Genomic DNA, 21,008 nt, shown 5'->3' with positions numbered 1-21,008 from the left:
CGGTGGAGCGTGAACCATTCCGGCATGGGCCTAGCCCCTCAATGTGAGGGCTTGGCCCCTAAAGGTGCGGAGACTTCTGCACCTATGGGGCGGCCCGACGCCGGAGTGGTTCACGCCACTCCATCCCGCCGGGACCCCCCGGCCGGCAGGTAGGGGAGAATCCCGGCCCAGATCTTCACACAGTGCTCTGGCTGTGGCCTAACCAGTGTTTTATACAGCTCCAGCATAACCTCCCTGCTCTAATATTCTATGCCTCGACAGATAAAGGCAAGTATCCCATATGTCTTCTTAATCGCCTTATCTACCTGTCCTGCTGACTTCAGGGATCTATGGACATGCACCCCAAGGTCCCTTTGGTCCTCTGTACTTCCGAGCATACTACAGTTCATTGTGTATTCCCTGGCCGAGTTAGCCCCCTCCTGCCCCTGCAAAATGCATCACCTCACACTTGCCTGCAACATTGAGCATCCTTCAAAAAATACTTCATTGGTTGTAACTTTGTGCTGCGGCTGTCCTGTGGTGGTGAAAGGTGCTGTGGAAATTCAATTTCTTTCCCTGTCCTTTCACCGATGGCTTTATGCTCTTGAACCCCAGTTCTATTTGATTGACCATATTAGACATGTCAGTGCACTCTCTCCGTGGTCACGGCGACAGCATACTGCATTGTATCCAAGTTGATGGCCATGCTCTTGAGGGATTGACCTTGTTCTAAAGCAAAACAGAACATTCTGGAAAAGGTCTGGTGACATCTTTGGGGAGAGAAACCGAGTAAATGTTTCAAGTTCCGGTGTGACTCTTTTCCAAGAATGATCTTGTTCGGGGAAGCACGGTGACGTAGTGGTTAGCACGGAGACTACGGCACCGAGGACCCGGGTTCGAATCCCGGCCCTGGGTCACTGTCCATGTGGAGTTTGCACATTCTCCCCGTGTCTGCGTGGGTTTCGCCCCTGATGTACCATCAATTGAACGCGAGACGAGTTGCTGAACAAAAGTACGGCTTTAATCTACTAGATGTTAGCCCTGCGGTCGATTACAGTAGAAGGACGACCGCCGGGAGTACTGGGTATTTATACCCCACCCTGGAGGCGGGGTTAACTCAGCCTCTCGACCAATCAGGGAGCCGTCACATGACTGGTCTCAACCAACCGGTCAAGAGGCACATGACCGACCAGGGCCAATGGTAAGCCGGTGTTCTGCACCAATGGCAGGCAGCTATGCTAATCATACCACCACAGCCCCCCCAACCCAAAGATGTGCTGGTTAGGTGGATTGGCCACGCTAAATTGCCCCTTAATTGGAAAAAAAATAATTGGGTACTCTAAATTTGTAAAAAAAAGGAATTATCTTGTTCTGTTTCTCTTCCCCCGCTCTCTCCATCATGATAGACCGCCCAACCTTTGTTGCCTTTTCTCCTCAGCTTCAATCCTGTTAGCTTTGCAACACTATACTACATCCCCGCTTACAATTGGAGTACAGTAAGAAGTCTTACAACACCAGGTTAAAGTCCAACAGGTTTGTTTCAAACACGAGCTTTCGGAGCACGGCTCCTTCTTCAGGTGAAGAAGGAGCCGTGCTCCGAAAGCTCGTGTTTGAAACAAACCTGTTGGACTTTAACCTGGTGTTGTAAGACTTCTTACTGTGCTCACCCCAGTCCAACGCCGGCATCTCCACATCATGGCTACAATTGGAGTGTTACCTGTTTCTTGGCTCAGGTACAATCCAAGGTACATTCCCATGAGATGGGGGAAGGAGGGTAGGTGGGAATTAAAGGAGGAATCACAGCAGTATTTTAGTCAAAGAAAGCCTATTCATTCAACAGAGTCTGTTAAAACAGTGCACTGCGACAGTCTACAGAGTCTATTTACAAAAAGTCTCTGCAAACTACAGCAAACGCAATGAGTGACTGTAACTAGAGCAAGGCATCCTGGTTAAAAACAGGTTGATTTCTATTGGATGTATTCCAGGTCTTTGGCTAGTCAGTAAAAATACAGAAGGATACGTTTTCAAGAGAGGTGGAAAAGCTATGGATGATAATAATTATAATAATAATCTTTATTGTCACAAGGAGGCTTACATTAACACTGCCATAAAGTTACTGTGAAAAGCCCCTAGTCGCCACACTCCACCTCCTGTTCGGGCACACAGAGGGAGAATTCAGAATGTCCGATTCATAACAGCACGTCTTTCGGGACTTGTGGGAGGAAACCGGAGGAAACCCACGCAGACACGGGGAGAACGTGCAGTCTCCGCACAGAGAGTGACCCAAGCCGGGGAATCGAACCTGGGACCCTGGCACTGTGAGGCAACAGTGCTAACCGCTGTGATACCATGCTGGGGGAGTGGGAGAGCTTGTGGCCCCTCTGGATGTGTGTGTCGTCCCCCCCCCCCCCCCCCCCCCCCCGCCGCCTCTTGGCTGAAGTCCTCCTCCCGGACCTGTTGGCCACGGAAGAAGCATTAATGACATTGGCCAAGCAGGTTGATAATCGGTCCGATAAACCTTCCGAATGGAGACGTGGTGCGCAGCAAGAGTGGGAGAGATTTGTGTTCAGCCATAGCCAACAATGCAGAATGTCAGTACGTGGTAGGAAATTCCTCATGAACAAGGCTGCGTCCTACACCAGGTGGACACTGCCAAATCAGTTCTCCGAATATAAACTGGGATAGTAACAACGTGATGGACAGAGACGAGGGAGAGTTTCCAGAGTGCCTTCCATTGAATTTTCTCCATCAGTATGTTGCTGGCTCAATGAGTTAGGGGGTATTCCTGGATTCCTTTCCCGTATTGGGGAGTGAGTTGGTCAAATGGGTCGGGTGTAGGCTGGGCAGGTTCGGAGGACAGCAGCCGTAGGTTCGAAGGTTAGCGGTGGAAACGGATTAAGAGCATTTAAAGTCAAAATGATTCATTGGAGGGAAGGCCAATTTGCAATGGGGGGGGGGAGGTGAATGGGATTACAGAGCGAGAATCAGGCTGAAGACAATGTTCAGACAGGAGGTGAAAATGAGAGAAAAAGAGAGATTTATGAGAAAAAAATCAGCAGGTAACATGGAAAAAAATCCAAAAATCTCCGACAGCTAGTTTAGCACAGTGGGCTAAACAGCTGGCTTTTCAGGCAGAACAAGGCCACCAGCGTGGGTTCAATTCCCGCACCGGCCTCCTCAAACAGGCGCCGGAATGTGGCGACTCGGGGCTTTTCACAGTAACTTCATTGAAGCCGATTTGTGACAACAAATGATTATTATTATGACACGCATATAGTAAAAGAGAAGTAAAACAAGAGATGGGGCTGAGTAGGGACATACAAGGAGATTTACCCATGGAGACAGGGGCATTGTTGGGGTATTATATGTGTACTTTACACCTGTCTTTACCAAGGAAGAAAATATTGCCAAAGTCATAGTGGAGAAGGAGGTAACCGAGACATTAGATGGGCTAAACATTGATAGAGATATTAGAAGAACTGACTGTAATTACAGTCGGTAAGATACCAGGACCAGATGGGATGCCTCTGACGATGCTTCGGGAAGTAACAGTGGAAATTGGCAAGATACTGCTCATATTCATTAATAGAAAGATAGAAAATAGGAGCGGGAGGAGGCCATTCGGCCCTTCGAGCCTGCTCCACCATTCATTATGATCATGGCTGATCATCCAATTCAATAGCTTGAGCCCACCTCCCCCCTCCCTATTATATCCCTTGAACTCATCACCCCAAGTGCTAGATCTAACCAGGCAGATCTTGGGTGGCATGGTAGCATAGGGTTAGCGCAGTTGCTTCAGAGCTCCAGGGTTCCAGGTTTGATTCCTGGTCTGTGTCGCTGTCTGTGCGGAGTCTGCATGTTCTCCCCGTGTCTGCGTGGGTTTCATCTGGGTGCTCCGGTTTCCTCCCACAGTCCAAAGATGCGCAGGGTAGGTGGATTGGCTGTGCAAAATTGCCTTTAGTGTCCAAAAAAAAAGGTTTGGTGGGGTTACTGGGCTACGGGGATAGGGTGGGGGTGTGGGCTTGGGTAGGGTGCTCTTTCCAAGGGCCGGTGCAGACCCGATGGGCCAGATGGCCTCCTTCTGCACTGCAAATTCAATGATTCTAACCACATTTTGAAAACGTACTGCTTTCTGTGGTAACGAATTCCACGGGCTGACCAATCCTTTTTAGATACGGGGTGGTGCCAGAGGACTGGAGGATTGCAAATGCTGCACCCATGTTCAAAAATGGATAAGTCCAGGACAGCAGGATAGCCTGCCTAACCTTGGTAGTTCGGTAGCATTTGGAGATGATTTTATCCTGGATTATTCACAGTCTCTTGGGCAAGCATAGTTTAATTAAGGTCGATTGAAAGATTTGTTAAGAGAAAATTGTGCTAATGGAGAGGGTTGATGTGGTGTACATTGACTTCCAAAAGGCATTTGATAAAACAGCCCTGTCAACAAAATTAGAGCTTGTGGAATTAAAGGATATACATTACCTCGGCTGGATGACAGAAAATGGGGTTGATGGCCGTCTTTTCGACTTGAGGGGGGAAGTGGAGTTCCCAGGGACCAATGTTAGGACCTTGCACTTCCTCGTAGCATTGTGAATTGTGAGGGGGATAGCGTAGAATTCCAAGAAGACAGATTGGTGCAATGGATAAACAAGCGACAGATGAAATTTAATACGGAGAAGTGTGAAGTGAGTCATTATGCTAAGAAGGAAATGGAGATGCGATATAAAAAAGGGACACAATTCTCGAAAGGGAGTTCAGGCCCTGGGTGCGCAAGTCATTGAATGTGGCATCACAGGTTGAGGGAGCAGTTGATAAATCATCCTGGGCTTTTATCAATAGGGGCCCAGAGTAAAGGAGGAAGGAAGTTACGTGAAGAAAAGCTCATGTGGTATTGCATCCACTTCTGGGCGCCACACTTTAGCAAGGAGGTGAAGTCTTGAGAAGGGGGTTCCAGAAAAGATTTTGAGACTGGTTCGAGGATTGAGGAACTTCAGCCTTGTGGAGAAACTGGGATTGGTCCCCCTCCAACAAGAGAAGGTCGAGAGGAGATGTGACAACATAGACGGGGAGAAGACCGACCCCATTGACAGAAGGAGCGAGAATGAGGTGATTGGCAGAAGAGCCAATTGTGACATGTGGGGAAACCTTATGAAGCAGCAAATAGACCCGATTGAACCTCCTGCGATTGTGGTGGTGACAGTCCTTCAGAAGGGAACTTTGTAATTATCTTTTGAAAGAAAATTATAGGATTATATTGAAAGGGAGGTGGGGGGAGTGTGGACTAGCTGAGTTGCTGTTGCAGAGAGCTGGCCAAATGGTCTCGTTCTGTAGTTCTACAGTGCAGTGGGAGACAATTACCTCATGTAACTTGTGTATTTATCCATCAAAATGTAGTTAGTGAGAGAATTGTAGCAAACACTGTGTAATGTTAATCTCCGTCACTTCCAGTACTTGTGGTCTTTGGGTGTGGTTTTTATTCAATTATCCCCATTGTGGCTGGGAGTAGCAGTGTCACTACCTGCTTCCGCTCTTGGCAGCAGTACCTGAAGAGGAATGTAGTGATGTACGGCACTCGGAAAGATTACTGTGGCTGACGTAGAAAGGTAAAACCCTCCATAATATATCCCCGATCCCTCTCAATCACTCCTTCCTGGAGAGATAACGATTCTCCTCCCGTTTGAATTTGCCGACATGGCCGGACCAGGTAACATGTTCCATCACAGTGAAAGCTAAATTCTGCAGATGCTGGAATCTGAAACAAGAGGGCGGCACTGTGGTTAGCACTGCTGCCTCACAGCGCCAGGGTCCCAGGTTCGATTCCGGCCTCAGGTCACTGTCTGTGTGGAGTCTGCACATCCTCCCCGTGTCTGCCTGGGTTTCCTCCGGGTGCTCCGGTTTCCTCCCACAGTCCAGTGATGTGCAGGTTAGGTGGATCAGCCATGATAAATTGGCCCTTAGTGCCTTGAAGGTTAGGCTAGGTGGGGTTGCTGGGTTAAGGGGATAGGGTGGAGGCCTGACCCCAACTTGGGTCCCTTTCAGAGTGTCGGTGCAGACTCGATGGGCTGAATGGCCTCTTTTCTGCGGTCTAATGATTCTATCCTATGACTCTCACCTTGAATTGTTTACCTTCCTTTTCTGAGCTGGCCCCCGGGACTCTGCTTATGAAGTTTGTAGTCTGTTCATCCACACCTTTTTGAGATTTTGGAAACCTCAAGAATGTTTCACCTCGACCATGTTCTACATTGTCATTTCCCCCCTTGGATCAGCTGCCTTCTCCTTCGACACACTCTGGTTGTTTTCGTCAATGCACACTCCAAGGCCAGGATATCACTCCCAGAGCCAGTTGACTAGAATTAACCATGAGCAGTCCAAGTGGGATTTAGCTCATACACCTCACAATTAAACAGTGGTTCTGTTGACAGGATTTTTGCCTTGAGTCGGTGTTCCAAGTGATTCCAAAGCAGAATCTAGATTAATGCTCTCGTTGCAATATTCAGGGACTGCCTTTGGTGCTGTTTTGTGCACAGGATGTTATACCAAAGCTCCACCTGCCCCAAAAGATGCCGGTGCTATTTTGATCAAGAAGAGTGGACTTCTCCCCATCCTCCTGCTCAATATTAGAGCCTCAATCAAAATCACCAAGTGATCATCACATCGATTGCGGTTAGAACTCCCTGAGCCCACACCGGCTGTCTTTGTTTCCAAATCGCAACAGTACTTCATTGGTTTTTACTTCCAAGTTGTAGGTAAGTGTTGCAATTTGCACACAGTCAGATCCCACAAGCAGCTGATGATTGAATGACCAGATATTTCACTTCTCCAGATGTTACGTTGAGGAATGAATTCTGGTGGGAATACAGCAAGAGCTCCTGACACTGTTTGGTGGAGGGCTGCGGGGTGTTTTCTGTCATCGTAGTCAGGCAAGCGGACCTTACCTTAACCTGTACCTCTGACAATGCAGCACTCCCTCAGTGAAATCCAATACAGAAAAGAAAGAAAGGCTCCCATTTATTCGAACACCTTTCAGGACTGCTGTACATCCAAAAGCACTTCACAGCCGAGGAATTACTTTTGAAAGGTTTAAAAAATAAATCTTTTGTGGGATGTGGCCGTCTGACGCAAGGCCAACATTTGCCCATCTCCAATGCCCTTGAACTGAGTGGTTTGCTTGGCCCATTTCAGGGGTTACTTAAGCATCAAACACATTGTTGTGGGTCTGGAGCCACATGGAGGCCAGACCAGGGTAAGGATGGCAGATTTCTTTCCCGAAAGAACATTAGTGAACCAGATGGGTTTTCCAGTCAATCGGCAATGGTCATCATTGGACTAGTGATGGAAGAAACCAATTTGGGGACAGCAAGGTCCCACAACGTGATGAGGACTGATGACCTATTTTTGTGATATTGATTGAGGGAGTAAGTATTTTCCAGAACCCCAGGTGGAACCCCCCTATTCTTCAAAATGGTGGCGTGAGATCTTCACTCACTCGAGCTGGTCGGCGTGAACTCGATTAAATGTTTAATCTCAACGGCAGCACTTCCAGCTGTGCGGCACTCCCTCCCTCAGCACCATCAGCCTTCATTTCTGCGCTTGGGTCCCGGAGCGGGACTTGAACCGGCAAACCTTGTGACTGCGGGTGCCGCCAACTGCGCATCTCCCCGGGTCGCTCTTGCAGAGATCCGACATGAAAGACTGAATGATCTCCCTCTGTGCTGTAACCATTCTATGACCGTTCTATGACTCTAAATCCAACATTTCACTCCTCACGAACTGGAACATCGTACCAAAATCAAATTGAAATCACAAAGCCAAGTTCTCATGGATAACAGTCACAAAAAAATACGCGAGAGACAGGACTTAATCAGCGCCATGCCATTCCTGGTGGTCCAGAGGTGGGTGTTGTGGTGATATGCATCACTATAGATACACAAGGGATTAATGTAAGTACATGTAGACTAGCTAGACACTAGAGGGAGCACCAGAGACATGACACACAGACACTCAACCAATAGGTCAGTTAGATAGGACATGACCAATGGGCATTCATGATACACACATAGGTGACACTACCACAGGGGGGGCATTACACCAACCCATAAATAAAGGGCACAGCACACATGATCTTCCTCTTTCCAGTGGAGACACTCAGTGAGTACAGACACAGGGTTGATTGAACATCACACCCACCACGTGGATTGTAGCAGACTGGTTCGTCTGTCTGAGTAGCTATAGAAGGATTAACAGTAGTGGCGAATCCGAGTAGGAGAATTGTAAATAGTTCAATAAACATGTTGAAGTCATCTCCATGTCGGAACCTTCCTTTGTCAGAGCGAACATCAAGGAAGCCGCTTATGCTACGCCAAGAGAGTAACAAGGCAGGTGTCACTTCAGCTTTTGCCTTGGGAGCTGCTGCTCATGCCATTCATATGAACATTTCGAGGGCCGACAGCAAGTGCAGGTGTATGGCGGGGTGGTTTTTCATTGGACGAACCCATTGGGGCCTCAAAGTTCGGGAACAGTGGTGGGCAGCCTGCACCCCAGGGGCCATCCGGGTTCGGAGCGCGGCCCATGAGGCATTTCGTTGACGCGTAGTTTTTTTTCCTGGAGAATGACTGAAGTGACCCGCAGGTAAAGCGAGGGTGAGTGAGATCTGTGCTGATTGCTCACAACACTGACTGTGGGAGCCGTGCGCCCCCTCTCTGTCCAAACAAGCGGAAATATTCCTTTTGTTTTACTCATTTGAAGTTGATGAAAGTTCTATTTGTGTATAAATGATTAAACATTTTGTATAACCCGTTATGAAATATTCAGCGTGTATTAAATGTATTTAATCTTATTCATGGGGTCACGGCTAGTGAACAAGCCCCAATTTCAACCTTGCGACTCACTAAGGTGAAGAAAGATCACTGCTGCGGCCCACTCACCGGCCTAGATTGCTCTTCACTGCTCAAGAAGCTTCGAGCTGCACAAGATACGAGTCACAAAAGCTCTCTGGGAATGGAGCACAGACCCTGTATGACTTTTGGTCGTTCAGAGAGTGGGATTTCCTTTGCTTTTCCCAGATGCTGTTGGCTGTTCCCAGGGAGTGTTCATGGCATGACGAGTGTAGGTAATAACTTTACACACTCCAGAGAAATGGGCGGTGGCTGCCAGAGTAGCTCAGAGGCTAGGAATCCTGCATAACTAACTCACTTCCTGACTCTCCTAAGCCTGCCCACATCTACAAAGCACAGATCAGGAGTGCGATGGAATACTCTCCACTTGCCTGGATGAGTGCAGCTCCAACACTCGAGAAGCTCAACACCATCCAGGACAAAGCAGCCCCGCTTGATTGTTCCTCCTTCCATAAACCTTCAACTCCTCCACCACCGACAAACAGTGGCAGCCGTGTGCACCATCTACAAGATGCACTGCAGCAACTCACCAAGATTCCTTAAATAGCAACACCTTCCAAACCCACGACCGCTACCATCTAGCAGGACGAGGACAGCAGATATCTGGGAAGCCCACCACCAAGTCACTCACCATCCCGACGTGGAAATATATCGGCCGTTCCTTCACTGTCGCTGGGGCAACATCCTGGATCTCCCTCCCTAACAGCACAGTGGGTGTACCTACACTTCATGGACTGCAGCGGTTCAAGAAGGCAGCTCACCACCACCTGCTGAAGGGCAACTAGGGATGGGCAATAATCGCTGACCCAACCAGCGACGCCCACATCCCGTAAATTAATTTTAGAAAGCGCATCGTTCTGCCTGTCAGCAACTGTGATCAACTCATTGGTAGGCCAGCCAGCCAGCGCAGGGTCACACGTTGGTCTCAGATCCCTGGAGGCAGCCGCTGGCGCAGCTCCAAGACATAAAAATATATGACATGGGTTGGTGTCAGGCCTGATGCGCCATTGCCTCGCTGCCAACTTGTTATTGCAGTCTGAATCTGCCAGCGTAACTTAGAAATTCCACCTCCTGCATAATGAACCCGTCACGTATGAGTGTCATTCCTGGAGTCGTCATTAGATTCAGCCCCCAGCAGAGCTGGCTCCATCTCTGGGACAGAAACACACCAATCAGACCGGCTGAAGTAATGACATCCCCTGTTGGGGCAAGATACACTGGCAGAAACCCAATGGGACATGTCGATTTTTATGAGGAAGTTCCGTAACGATCCCAGTTGATTTTCATAGATTTTACAGATTTTACAGTGCAGAAGGAGGCCATTCTGCCCATCGAGTCTGCACCAGCTCTTGGAAAGAGCACCCGACCCAAGGTCAACACCTCCACCCCATTCCCATAACCCAGTAACCCCACCCAACACTAAGAGCAATTTTGGACACTAATGGCAATTTAGCATGGCCAATCCACCTAACCTGCACATCTTTGGACTGTGGGAGGAAACCGGAGCACCCGGAGGAAACCCACGCACACACGGGGAGAACGTGCAGACTCCGCACAGACAGTGACCCAAGCCGGAATCGAACCTGGGACCCTGGAGTTGTGAAGCGATTGTGCTATCCACAATGCTACCGTGCTGGTATGGGAAGATCCCAGAGTGGAACGCTGGCTCAAAAGACCGTAACTTTTACTTTTTTTAACAAAAAGCGGAGGAACAGTCACAGGATGGCTAATTAGTTTTAACAAGTGAAAAACATTTATTGAACATGAAGTTGGATTATAATACTGCTTTACCCCCTCCTTATCTTAACAAATACACAGACATTTTAAAATTAACACAGATTACAAAGTACATCTTAAACTACGATGCCCTCATAAACACAGAAAGTCCCTGTTAAGCACACAAGATGACTGTGGCAAGACACACTCATCTCTGAACCCAAGTAAATGTCAGTGGATTTCCCCTCTATATCGCTTCCGATGAGTCTTATAGCCACTGGGATAAAAGCAAATTACTGCGGACGCTGGAATCTGAAACCAAAGAGAAAACGCTGGAAAATCTCAGTAGGTCTGGCAGCAACTGTGGGGAGAGAAAAGAGCTAACGTTTCGAGTCCAGATGACCCTTTGTCAAGGCTATAAGGCAGAGAAATGGGGGCATATTTACACTGTGGAGTGAGAGAATGAAAGATGAGTCATAGCCACAGAAATCAAGGAAACAGGAGGCTAGTAGCAGTCCCCTGAGAGAACAAAAGGTGTGAAAGGCCAAACAGCAGAGAAACTAACATCAGAGGGTAAACTGTGACAGATGTAGATGTGCGGGGGGAAGGGAAGGGAGAAGCAAAGGGGAGAAAAGGTGAGGAAAGGGGGATACGATAGGGGGGGTTTAAAAATATATAAAGATAAGGGCAGCACGGTAGCATTGTGGATAGCACAATCGCTTCACAGCTCCAGGGTCCCAGGTTCGATTCCGGCTTGGGTCACTGTATGTGCGGAGTCTGCACATCCTCCCCGTGCGTGGGTTTCCTCCGGGTGCTCCGGTTTCCTCCCACAGTCCAAAGATGTGCAGGTTAGGTGGATTGGCCATGATAAATTGCCCTTAGTGTCCAAAATTGCCCTTAGTGTTGGGTGGGGTTATGGGGATAGGGTGGAGTTGTTGACCTTGGGTAGGGTGCTCTTTCCAAGAGCCGGTGCAGACTCGATGGGCTGAATGGCCTCCTTCTGCACTGTAAATTCTATGATTCTATGATTCTAAAACCGTGGGCAACACGGTAGCATTGTGGATAGCACAAATGCTTCACAGCTCCAGGGTCCCAAGTTCGAATCCCAGCTTGGGTCACTGTCTATGTGGAGTCTGCACGTTCTCCCCGTGTGTGCGTGGGTTTCCTCCGGGTACTCCGGTTTCCTCCCACAGTCCAAAGATGTGCAGGTTAGGTGGATTGGCCATGCTAAATTGCCCTTAGTGTCCAAAATTGGCCTTAGTGTTGGGTGGGGTTACATGGTTATGGGGATATGTTGGAGGTGTGGGCTTGGGTAGGGTGCTCTTTCCAAGAGCCGGTGCAGACTCGATGGGCTGAATGGCCTCCTTCTACACTGTAAATTCTATATGTAAATATACGAAAGAAAGAAATGGTAAGACAGTTAAAATGAAATGGAACGAAAACAAATGGATCGAGGTGGGGTAGAGTTAATCATCTGAAGTTGTTGAATTTGATGTTGAGATTGGTAGGCTGTAGCGGGTCTAACCGGAAGATGAGATGTTGTTCCTCTGTCTTATAGTCACCTTGCTGATCAAGTGATTTCAAATTCCACTTTCAAAAGACACGTTTTCGAATCTTTTAAATAATGCTTACCCTCCGCTGCTTCTATCAAGGTTTCACATTCCGGTTTTACTCCACTCCCTTCAGGTTTGCTTTGTCTTAAAGGATTTTATGCAAACTCAGAGGTCTAGCCACCAATTTCCGCAATTATTTCAAATAGGTCTCCCAAACTGCAGTAATTTCTCACAAACCTCAGCACTCCTGCAGATTTCCATCTGGCCGCTCGTGATCCAAAGCTTTTTCAACTCTCTGTGACTTTCCTGAACAGTAATCTCTTCTGGGTCCCAGTTCCTCTGTTCTGGGTCCCAGTTCCTCTGTTCCATTAACTCCAGACTTCATGGAATCTTATCTTCATTTCTCTAGTTTCCTTAACCAACTGGACTTTGGTTTTCCGGCATCTGTTTTCTTCACCATTAGTCCATCGTATAGCTTTTCTTCTAGCAAGGCTGAAATAGATATTCCCTCTTTAGCCTTCTAAAACTAACTGCTTCTAGCAGCGCTGTCAGGACTGCCTTCTCCTTCTCTACCAATCTTCAACTGCAATCAAATTAACTGAACTAAAACTTAAAAACGTCTCCATTTGACAAGGTTCCAGTTGCTAAGCAAGGCCCACATATCTCTGCTGGCCTATTTATTCTTTACGCCTTCTCTAAGCACAATAGAAGCACAGTTGGAATGTAATGAACCCCCACACATACCAACCAACACCCACACTACCAACCCCTTTGTCCAGCATGAATCTAACTATAGGACGCTTCCAGGCACAGAAACATTAAATTAAATCCACTTAAAACTATATAATATTTCTAATGTTTACCAATGCAAAAGGAAATACCTTAAAACTGCGTTTATTTTTCCTAATAGTTTGTAGACTTTTGAGTAAAATCATTTTTTGATTGTACCATGCAATACTAAGAATCTGCCTGTTCCCATCCTCCAAGCTATCTAACTACCTCTTTCACCTATTCCCAGGCATTCACCAGGTGATGGGCAGGGCATGCAGACCAAAACTTGCTGTTCTATAAAGAAACTCGTATAAGGTAACAACTGTTTGTTCAGAATAAATTGTTCATGGCATAGCTGTAAGATCTTCTTATTCCAAGTCACTGCTGTTCACATGAAAATGTTTGAACAACTTCAGTAACTTTGAACAACTTTGGGCAGCACGGTAGCACAAGTGAATAGCACTGTGGCTTCTAAGCGCCAGGGTCCCAGGTTCGATTCCCCGCTGGGCCACTGTCTGTGCGGAGTCTGCACGTTCTCCCCGTGTCTGCGTGGGTTTCCTCCGGGTGCTCCGGTTTCCTCCTACAGTCCAAAGACGTGCAGGTTAGGTGGATTGACCATGCTAAATTGCCCCTTAGTGTCCAAAAAGGTTAGATGGGGTTATTGGGTTACGGGGATAGGGTGGAAGCGAGGACTTAAGTGGGTCGGTGCAGACCCGATGGGCCGAATGGCCTCCTTCTGCCCTGTATGTTCTATGTAACTTTGGAGACTTTGTTGTGGATGATGTAAGTTTTCTTTTGCAATAGAAATCATATTTTTAGCTGCTGGCTTGATTAGAATTTGGCACAGAAACAAATCGGAGAGCTTGTTTTTGGCGAGTTGCTCTGGGCTGTAGTGTGGATCCGTATAATTAAAGAAAGACTTGTATTTATATAGCGCTTTTCAGGCCCACAGGACGTTGCGAAGGAAGTACTTTTGAAGTGTAAATAAAAGCAAAATACTGCGGAGGCGCGAAATCTGGAATAAAAACAAAATGCTGGCAAAATTCGGCAGGTCCTGGCAGCATCGGTGGGGAGAGAAACAGAGATAACGCTTCGAGTCCATACGGCTCCTCTTCAGAGCTAAAGAGAGGACACCTAGTTATTGTTTTAGGAAAGGGAACGGTCAATGTGCTCCAAGGAAGCTCCCACAAGCGGTAATGAGATAATGGGGCTGGTTTAGCTCAGTGGGCTAGACAGCTGGTTTGTGATGCAGAACAAGGCCAGCAGCGCGGGTTCAATTCCCGTACCAGCCTCCCCGAACAGGAGCCGGAGTGTGGCGACTAGGGGCTTTTCACAGGAACTTCATTGCAGTGTTTCTGTCAGCCTACTTGTGACAATAAAACGATTTATGCTTTATGAGCAGAGAACCTGTTTTGGTGATGCTGATTGATGGGCAGATATTGGCCAGCAGAGTGGGAGCAACTCCCCTGATCTTCTTTGACATAGTGTCAGGGGGTCTTTTGCACCCACCCGAGCAGGCAGATCGGGACCCGTTCGAATGCCTCATCTGAAAGATGGCACCTCCAACAGTGCCGCGCTCCCTCCGTACAGCACTGCAAGGTTAGGCTTCAATTCTGTACTGCAGTCGTGGGCCGGGATTTCCCAGCCTCACAGTGGCAGGGGCATGACTTTCAGTGGGACCTTGATTTCCTGACAGCTGGCGAGGCAGTAAATTCCAGGTCATGGGAGCGGGTCTTGAATCTGACTCCGAGACAAGGGCTGAACTTTTCCAGCTGTTCCCGCTGGCGTGATCCTCCAGTCCTGTCGACAGTGACCACCCGCCGTGGGTTCCTCGACGGCGGAGGGTCCGAACAACGGGAAACCCTATTGACAACGGTCGGACCGGAAGATCTTGCCGACGGCCAATGGTTGGCTGTCTCCGAAAACACGCAACGGCTTGTGTGGAAAATCCCGCGCACACGGTGAGATTTTCCGCACCGCCCATGGCACGATTTGCGGATCATCCAGTCTCGCCACTGTCGACAATTTTACCCGGCATTTACACCCACCGCCGGCTGAGAGCCGCCATCGGCAGGACTAGAAGATCTCGTCAACGGGAACAGCCGGAACATTTTGGCCAAGCTGTATTCGAACAGCCCACCACATAAATTATTTGAAGATGTGGTGAGTGGAAAATGCTTGGGAGGAACCGATAACTTTGCAAATTTCCCCCGGTATATCTGTGTTTGTTGTAGTCTAATTGATGGAGATTGATTGCGACGGTTACTCCACAACCCCGATTGTCTGACTATCAAAACAGTAGAAGGAAAACCAGGAAGACTGGTCGCTATTGATCTCGCAGCTCCGATGCTCCAAACACCATTCTGGACAACGTGAGCATCATTGATGTATGGTTCAGCTGGGATTTCCCTGCACCAACCACATAAAGGCCAAATATTATTCCTCCAGTTTAAGTGGAACTATAACCATTTAATAGTATTGATTTAATGCTTTGTATTTAAAGGTTAGCCATCTGTTGCCTTATATGTTCCTGTCTTTTTAACTTCACAAGTTCATCCAATTGAATTAATAATTTAAGGTCAATCCATTCTTCAGCTTCACTGTCACCGTCCCTGGACAATTTATCAAGGGCATTGCCGTTATTTTTTTTGACATTTGTTGTAACCCAACAGGAGACCCAGGGATCAGCAGCCTCAAGAGTCCCTCTGGCCTCCCCTGAGTCCGATTCACACAGATATGGGGGCCGGCTGCCTCCTGCCCTTTCCTAGGACTCTGGGACATAAATACCCCATCCCGGCTGTGGGCCAGGTGCGGGAGACCCTTCGGGATGTCGGAGGTGTAAAGTATCAGGAGAATAACGCTCCACTTTCTACAGTCATCACTCCCGAGTGGCCGCTTGCCTGAGACTTCACAACATTTATTCAAGGGATCGCTGTGGACATCGCTGGCTAGGTCAGCATTTGTTGCCGATCACTAATTGCCCATGAGAAGGTGCTGGTGAGCCGCCGTCTCGAACCACTACAGTCCTTGAGATGTAGGTACACCCACAGTGCTGTTAGGGAGGGAGCTCCCGGATTTTCACCCAGCGACATTGAAAGAATGGCGATAAGATTCAAGTCAGGAAGGTGTGTGGCTTGGATGGGAAATGGTGGCATTGCCATGGGTCAGGAGTCTTGCTGAGTTCCTGCAGTGCCTCTTGGAGATGGTACACACAGCTGCCAGTGTGCACCAGTGATGGAGGGAGGGATTGTTCTGGAATTGAGTGTCAATAAAGTAGGCTGCTCTGTCCTGGCTGGTATTGAGCTTCTTGAGCGTTGTTGGAGCTGCACTCTTCCAGATACGTGGAGAGTATTCCATTACATTCCTGACTTGTGCCTTGGAGGACAGGCTCTGGGGAATCAGGATATGAGTTACTCACTGTGGGCTTCCTAGCCTTTGACCTGTCCTGGTAGCCACAGTATCAATATGGCTAGTCCAGTTCAGTTTCTGATCAATGATAATCCATTGATGCTGATTGTGGGGGATTCCGCGATGGGAATGCCATTGAATGTCAAGGGGCGGTAGTTAGATCCTCTCTTGTAGGAGATGGTCATTGCCTGGCACTTGTGTGGAGCGAATGTAACTGGCCACTTGTCAGCCCAAACCTGGATATTGTCCGGGTTTTGCTGCACATGGACATGAACTGCTTCATTATCTGAGGCGTTGTGAATGGTGCTGAACATTGTGCCGTCATCCGCAAACATCCCCACTTCTGACCTGATGATGGAAGGAAGGTCATTGATGAGGTAGCTGAAGATGGTTGGGCCCATTCAACAGTACTGAAGTGGGGCTAGTCTCACTAGCTGCATGGCTCCCTTAGAAAACCAGCAATGAAGAAATTCCTGTGATTTACAATCAGGACCGACCAATTGGAAGGGAGAGTCCCAACCTGGAAACTCGGCATGCCCTGATATCAGTGCATTGTTGTGTCAATGTGCCGGGGGGGAGTGTGGGGCTGTGAAATTACCCTTTCTGTAATATTGCCCATGCAAGCAAATGTTTTGACTTGGCTTCTCCTAAAATGGTGCGTGTGTGCTCGGAAGGATTATTGGTTTCAACACAACAGCTCTTCAAAGCGATTTGTTTCCCAAGGTGAGAAAACCATTAATCAAGAGCAGCCTGCAGTTGTAACAATCGCAATAACTTGTTTCAAATTCATTCATGTGCCAGCATTTATTGCCCATCCCTAATGACCCTTGAGGGGGCAGTTAAGTGCCAACCACATCGCTGTGGGTCTGCAGTCACATGTAGGCCAGACCTGGTAAGGCTGGAAGATTTCCTTCCCGAAAGTGAACCAGGTGGGTTTTAAAGACAATCGACATTGGTTTCATGGTCATCATTAGATATTTTATTGAGTTTAATTTCATCCATGGTGGGATTCAAACCCAAGTTCCCAGATTATTATCTTGGGTTTCTGGATTGCTATTCCAGCGATAATACCAGTATGCCACCATCTCCTTTGCACTGATAGAGTATCAGTTGCACAGCATACAATTTACAGCAACAGAATCAGACAAAAATGTGACTGTGATGACCCAGTGAGATAGCGATGACCCAGTGGGATAGTGATGGCCCAGTGGGATGGTGATGGCCCAGTGGAATGGTGATGACCCAGTGGGATAGTGATGACCCAGTGGCATAGTGATGACCCAGTGGGATAGTGATGGCCCAGTGGGATGGTGATGACCCACTGGCATAGTGATGGCCCAGTGGGATAGTGATGACCCAGTGGCATAGTGATGACCCAGTGGGATGGTGATGACCCAGTGGGATAGTGATGACCCAGTGGCATAGTGATGACCCAGTGGCATAGTGATGACCCAGTGGGATAGTGATGACCCAGTGGGATAGTGATGACCCAGTGGGATAGTGATGGCCCAGTGGGATGGTGATGGCCCAGTGGAATGGTGATGACCCAGTGGGATGGTGATGACCCAGTGGCATAGTGATGACCCAGTGGGATAGTGATGACCCAGTGGGATAGTGATGACCCAGTGGGATAGTGATGACCCAGTGGGATAGTGATGACCCAGTGGGATGGTGATGGCCCAGTGGAATGGTGATGACCCAGTGGGATAGCGATGACCCAGTGGCATAGTGATGACCCAGTGGCATAGTGATGACCCAGTGGGATGGTGATGACCCAGTGGGATAGCGATGACCCAGTGGGATGGCGATGACCCAGTGGGATAGCGATGACCCAGTGGGATGGTGATGACCCAGTGGGATAGTGATGACCCAGTGAGATAGTGATGACCCAGTGGGATAGCGATGACCCAGTGGGATGGTGATGACCCAGTGGGATAGTGATGACCCAGTGGGATGGTGATGACCCAGTGGGATGGTGATGACCCAGTGGGATAGTGATGACCCAGTGGGATAGCGATGACCCAGTGGGATAGCGATGACCCAGTGGGATAGTGATGACCCAGTGGGATAGCGATGACCCAGTGGGATGGTGATGGCCCAGTGGAATGGTGATGACCCAGTGGGATAGCGATGACCCAGTGGCATAGTGATGACCCAGTGGGATGGTGATGACCCAGTGGGATAGCAATGACCCAGTGGCATAGTGATGACCCAGTGGCATAGTGATGACCCAGTGGGATAGCGATGACCCAGTGGGATAGCGATGACCCAGTGGGATAGCGATGACCCAGTGGGATGGTGATGGCCCAGTGGAATGGTGATGACCCAGTGGGATAGCGATGACCCAGTGGCATAGTGATGACCCAGTGGGATGGTGATGACCCAGTGGGATAGCGATGACCCAGTGGCATAGTGATGACCCAGTGGCATAGAGATGACCCAGTGGGATAGCGATGACCCAGTGGGATAGCGATGACCCAGTGGGATGGTGATGACCCAGTGGATAGCGATGACCCAGTGGGATGGCGATGACCCAGTGGGATAGCGATGACCCAGTGGGATGGTGATGACCCAGTGGGATGGCGATGACCCAGTGGGATAGCGATGACCCAGTGGGATGGTGATGACCCAGTGGGATGGTGATGACCCAGTGGGATGGTGATGACCCAGTGGGATGGTGATGACCCAGTGGCATAGTGATGACCCAGTGGGATAGTGATGACCCAGTGGGATAGCGATGGCCCAGTGGGATGGTGATGACCCAGTGGGATAGTGATGACCCAGTGGGATAGCGATGACCCAGTGGGATGGCGATGACCCAGTGGGATAGCGATGACCCAGTGGGATGGTGATGACCCAGTGGGATAGTGATGACCCAGTGGGATAGTGATGACCCAGTGGGATAGTGATGACCCAGTGGGATAGCGATGACCCAGTGGGATAGCGATGACCCAGTGGGATGGTGATGACCCAGTGGGATGGTGATGACCCAGTGGGATAGTGATTACCCAGTGGGATAGTGATGACCCAGTGGGATAGTGATGACCCAGTGGGATAGTGATGACCCAGTGGGATGGTGATGACCCAGTGGGATGGCGATGACCCAGTGGGATAGCGATGACCCAGTGGCATAGCGATGACCCAGTGGCATAGTGATTACCCAGTGGGATAGTGATGACCCAGTGGGATGGTGATGACCCAGTGGGATGGTGATGACCCAGTTGGATAGTGATGACCCAGTGGGATAGCGATGACCCAGTGGGATAGCGATGACCCAGTGGGATACTGATGACCCAGTGGGATGGTGATGACCCAGTGGGATGGTGATGACCCAGTGGGATGGTGATGGCCCAGTGGGATAGCGATGACCCAGTAGGATGGTGATGACCCAGTGGGATGGTGATGACCCAGTGGGATAGCGATGACCCAGTGGGATAGCGATGACCCAGTGGCATAGCGATGACCCAGTGGGATGGTGATGACCCAGTGGGATGGCGATGACCCAGTGGGATGGCGATGACCCAGTGGGATGGTGATGACCCAGTGGGATGGTGATGACCCAGTGGGATGGTGATGACCCAGTGGGATAGCGATGACCCAGTGGGATGGTGATGACCCAGTGGGATGGTGATGACCCAGTGGGATAGTGATGACCCAGTGAGATAGCGATGACCCAGTGGGATAGCGATGACCCAGTGGGATAGCGATGACCCAGTGGGATAGTGATGACCCAGTGGGATGGTGATGACCCAGTGGGATGGTGATGACCCAGTGGGATGGTGATGACCCAGTGGGATGGTGATGACCCAGTGGGATAGCGATGACCCAGTGGGATGGTGATGACCCAGTGGGATGGTGATGACCCAGTGGGATGGTGATGACCCAGTGGGATGGTGATGACCCAGTGGGATGGCGATGACCCAGTGGGATAGCGATGACCCAGTGGGATGGCGATGACCCAGTGGGATAGCGATGACCCAGTGGGATGGCGATGACCCAGTGGGATAGTGATGACCCAGTGGGATGGCGATGACCCAGTGGGATAGCGATGACCCAGTGGCATAGTGATGACCCAGTGGGATAGCGATGACCCAGTGGGATAGTGATGACCCAGTGGGATGGTGATGACCCAGTGGGATAGTGATGACCCAGTGGGATGGTGATGACCCAGTGGGATGGTGATGACCCAGTGGGATGGTGATGACCCAGTGGCATAGTGATGACCCAGTGGGATGGTGATGACCCAGTGGGATGGTGATGACCCAGTGGGATGGTGATGACCCAGTGGGATGGTGATGACCCAGTGGCATAGTGATGACCCAGTGGGATGGTGATGACCCAGTGGGATGGTGATGACCCAGTGGGATGGTGATGACCCAGTGGCATAGTGATGACCCAGTGGGATGGCGATGACACAGTGGGATGGTGATGACCCAGTGGCATAGTGATGACCCAGTGGGATGGCGATGACCCAGTGGCATAGTGATGACCCAGTGGGATGGTGATGACCCAGTGGGATGGTGATGACCCAGTGGCATAGTGATGACCCAGTGGGATGGTGATGACCCAGTGGCATAGCGATGACCCAGTGGGATAGTGACGACCCAGTGGGATGGTGATGACCCAGTGGCATAGTGATGACCCAGTGGGATGGTGATGACCCAGTGGCATAGCGATGACCCAGTGG

General features: G+C 49.4%; 1 protein-coding gene across 8 annotated transcripts in view; it reads left to right on the top strand.

The window, feature by feature from the left end:
- Positions 1 to 21,008, top strand: part of adcyap1r1a (adenylate cyclase activating polypeptide 1a (pituitary) receptor type I) — a 261,127-nt gene that overhangs the window by 20,226 nt on the left and 219,893 nt on the right. For 5 of the 8 annotated variants that reach the window (XM_038798552.1, XM_038798551.1, XM_038798558.1 and 2 more), the window contains exon 2: positions 13,161 to 13,228. The exons of the other annotated variants lie outside the window; for them this stretch is intronic. The gene's annotated coding sequence lies outside the window, so the exon portion shown is untranslated. The remainder of the gene's footprint in view (positions 1 to 13,160; positions 13,229 to 21,008) is intronic. 8 annotated transcript variants of the gene reach the window in all.

Source organism: Scyliorhinus canicula, chromosome 5 (assembly GCF_902713615.1).
Source record: "Scyliorhinus canicula chromosome 5, sScyCan1.1, whole genome shotgun sequence".
In the NCBI taxonomy this organism is placed as follows: Eukaryota; Metazoa; Chordata; class Chondrichthyes; order Carcharhiniformes; family Scyliorhinidae; genus Scyliorhinus; species Scyliorhinus canicula.
Note: the sequence above shows the minus strand (reverse complement) of the source record. Positions and strands in the feature narration are given on the sequence as shown.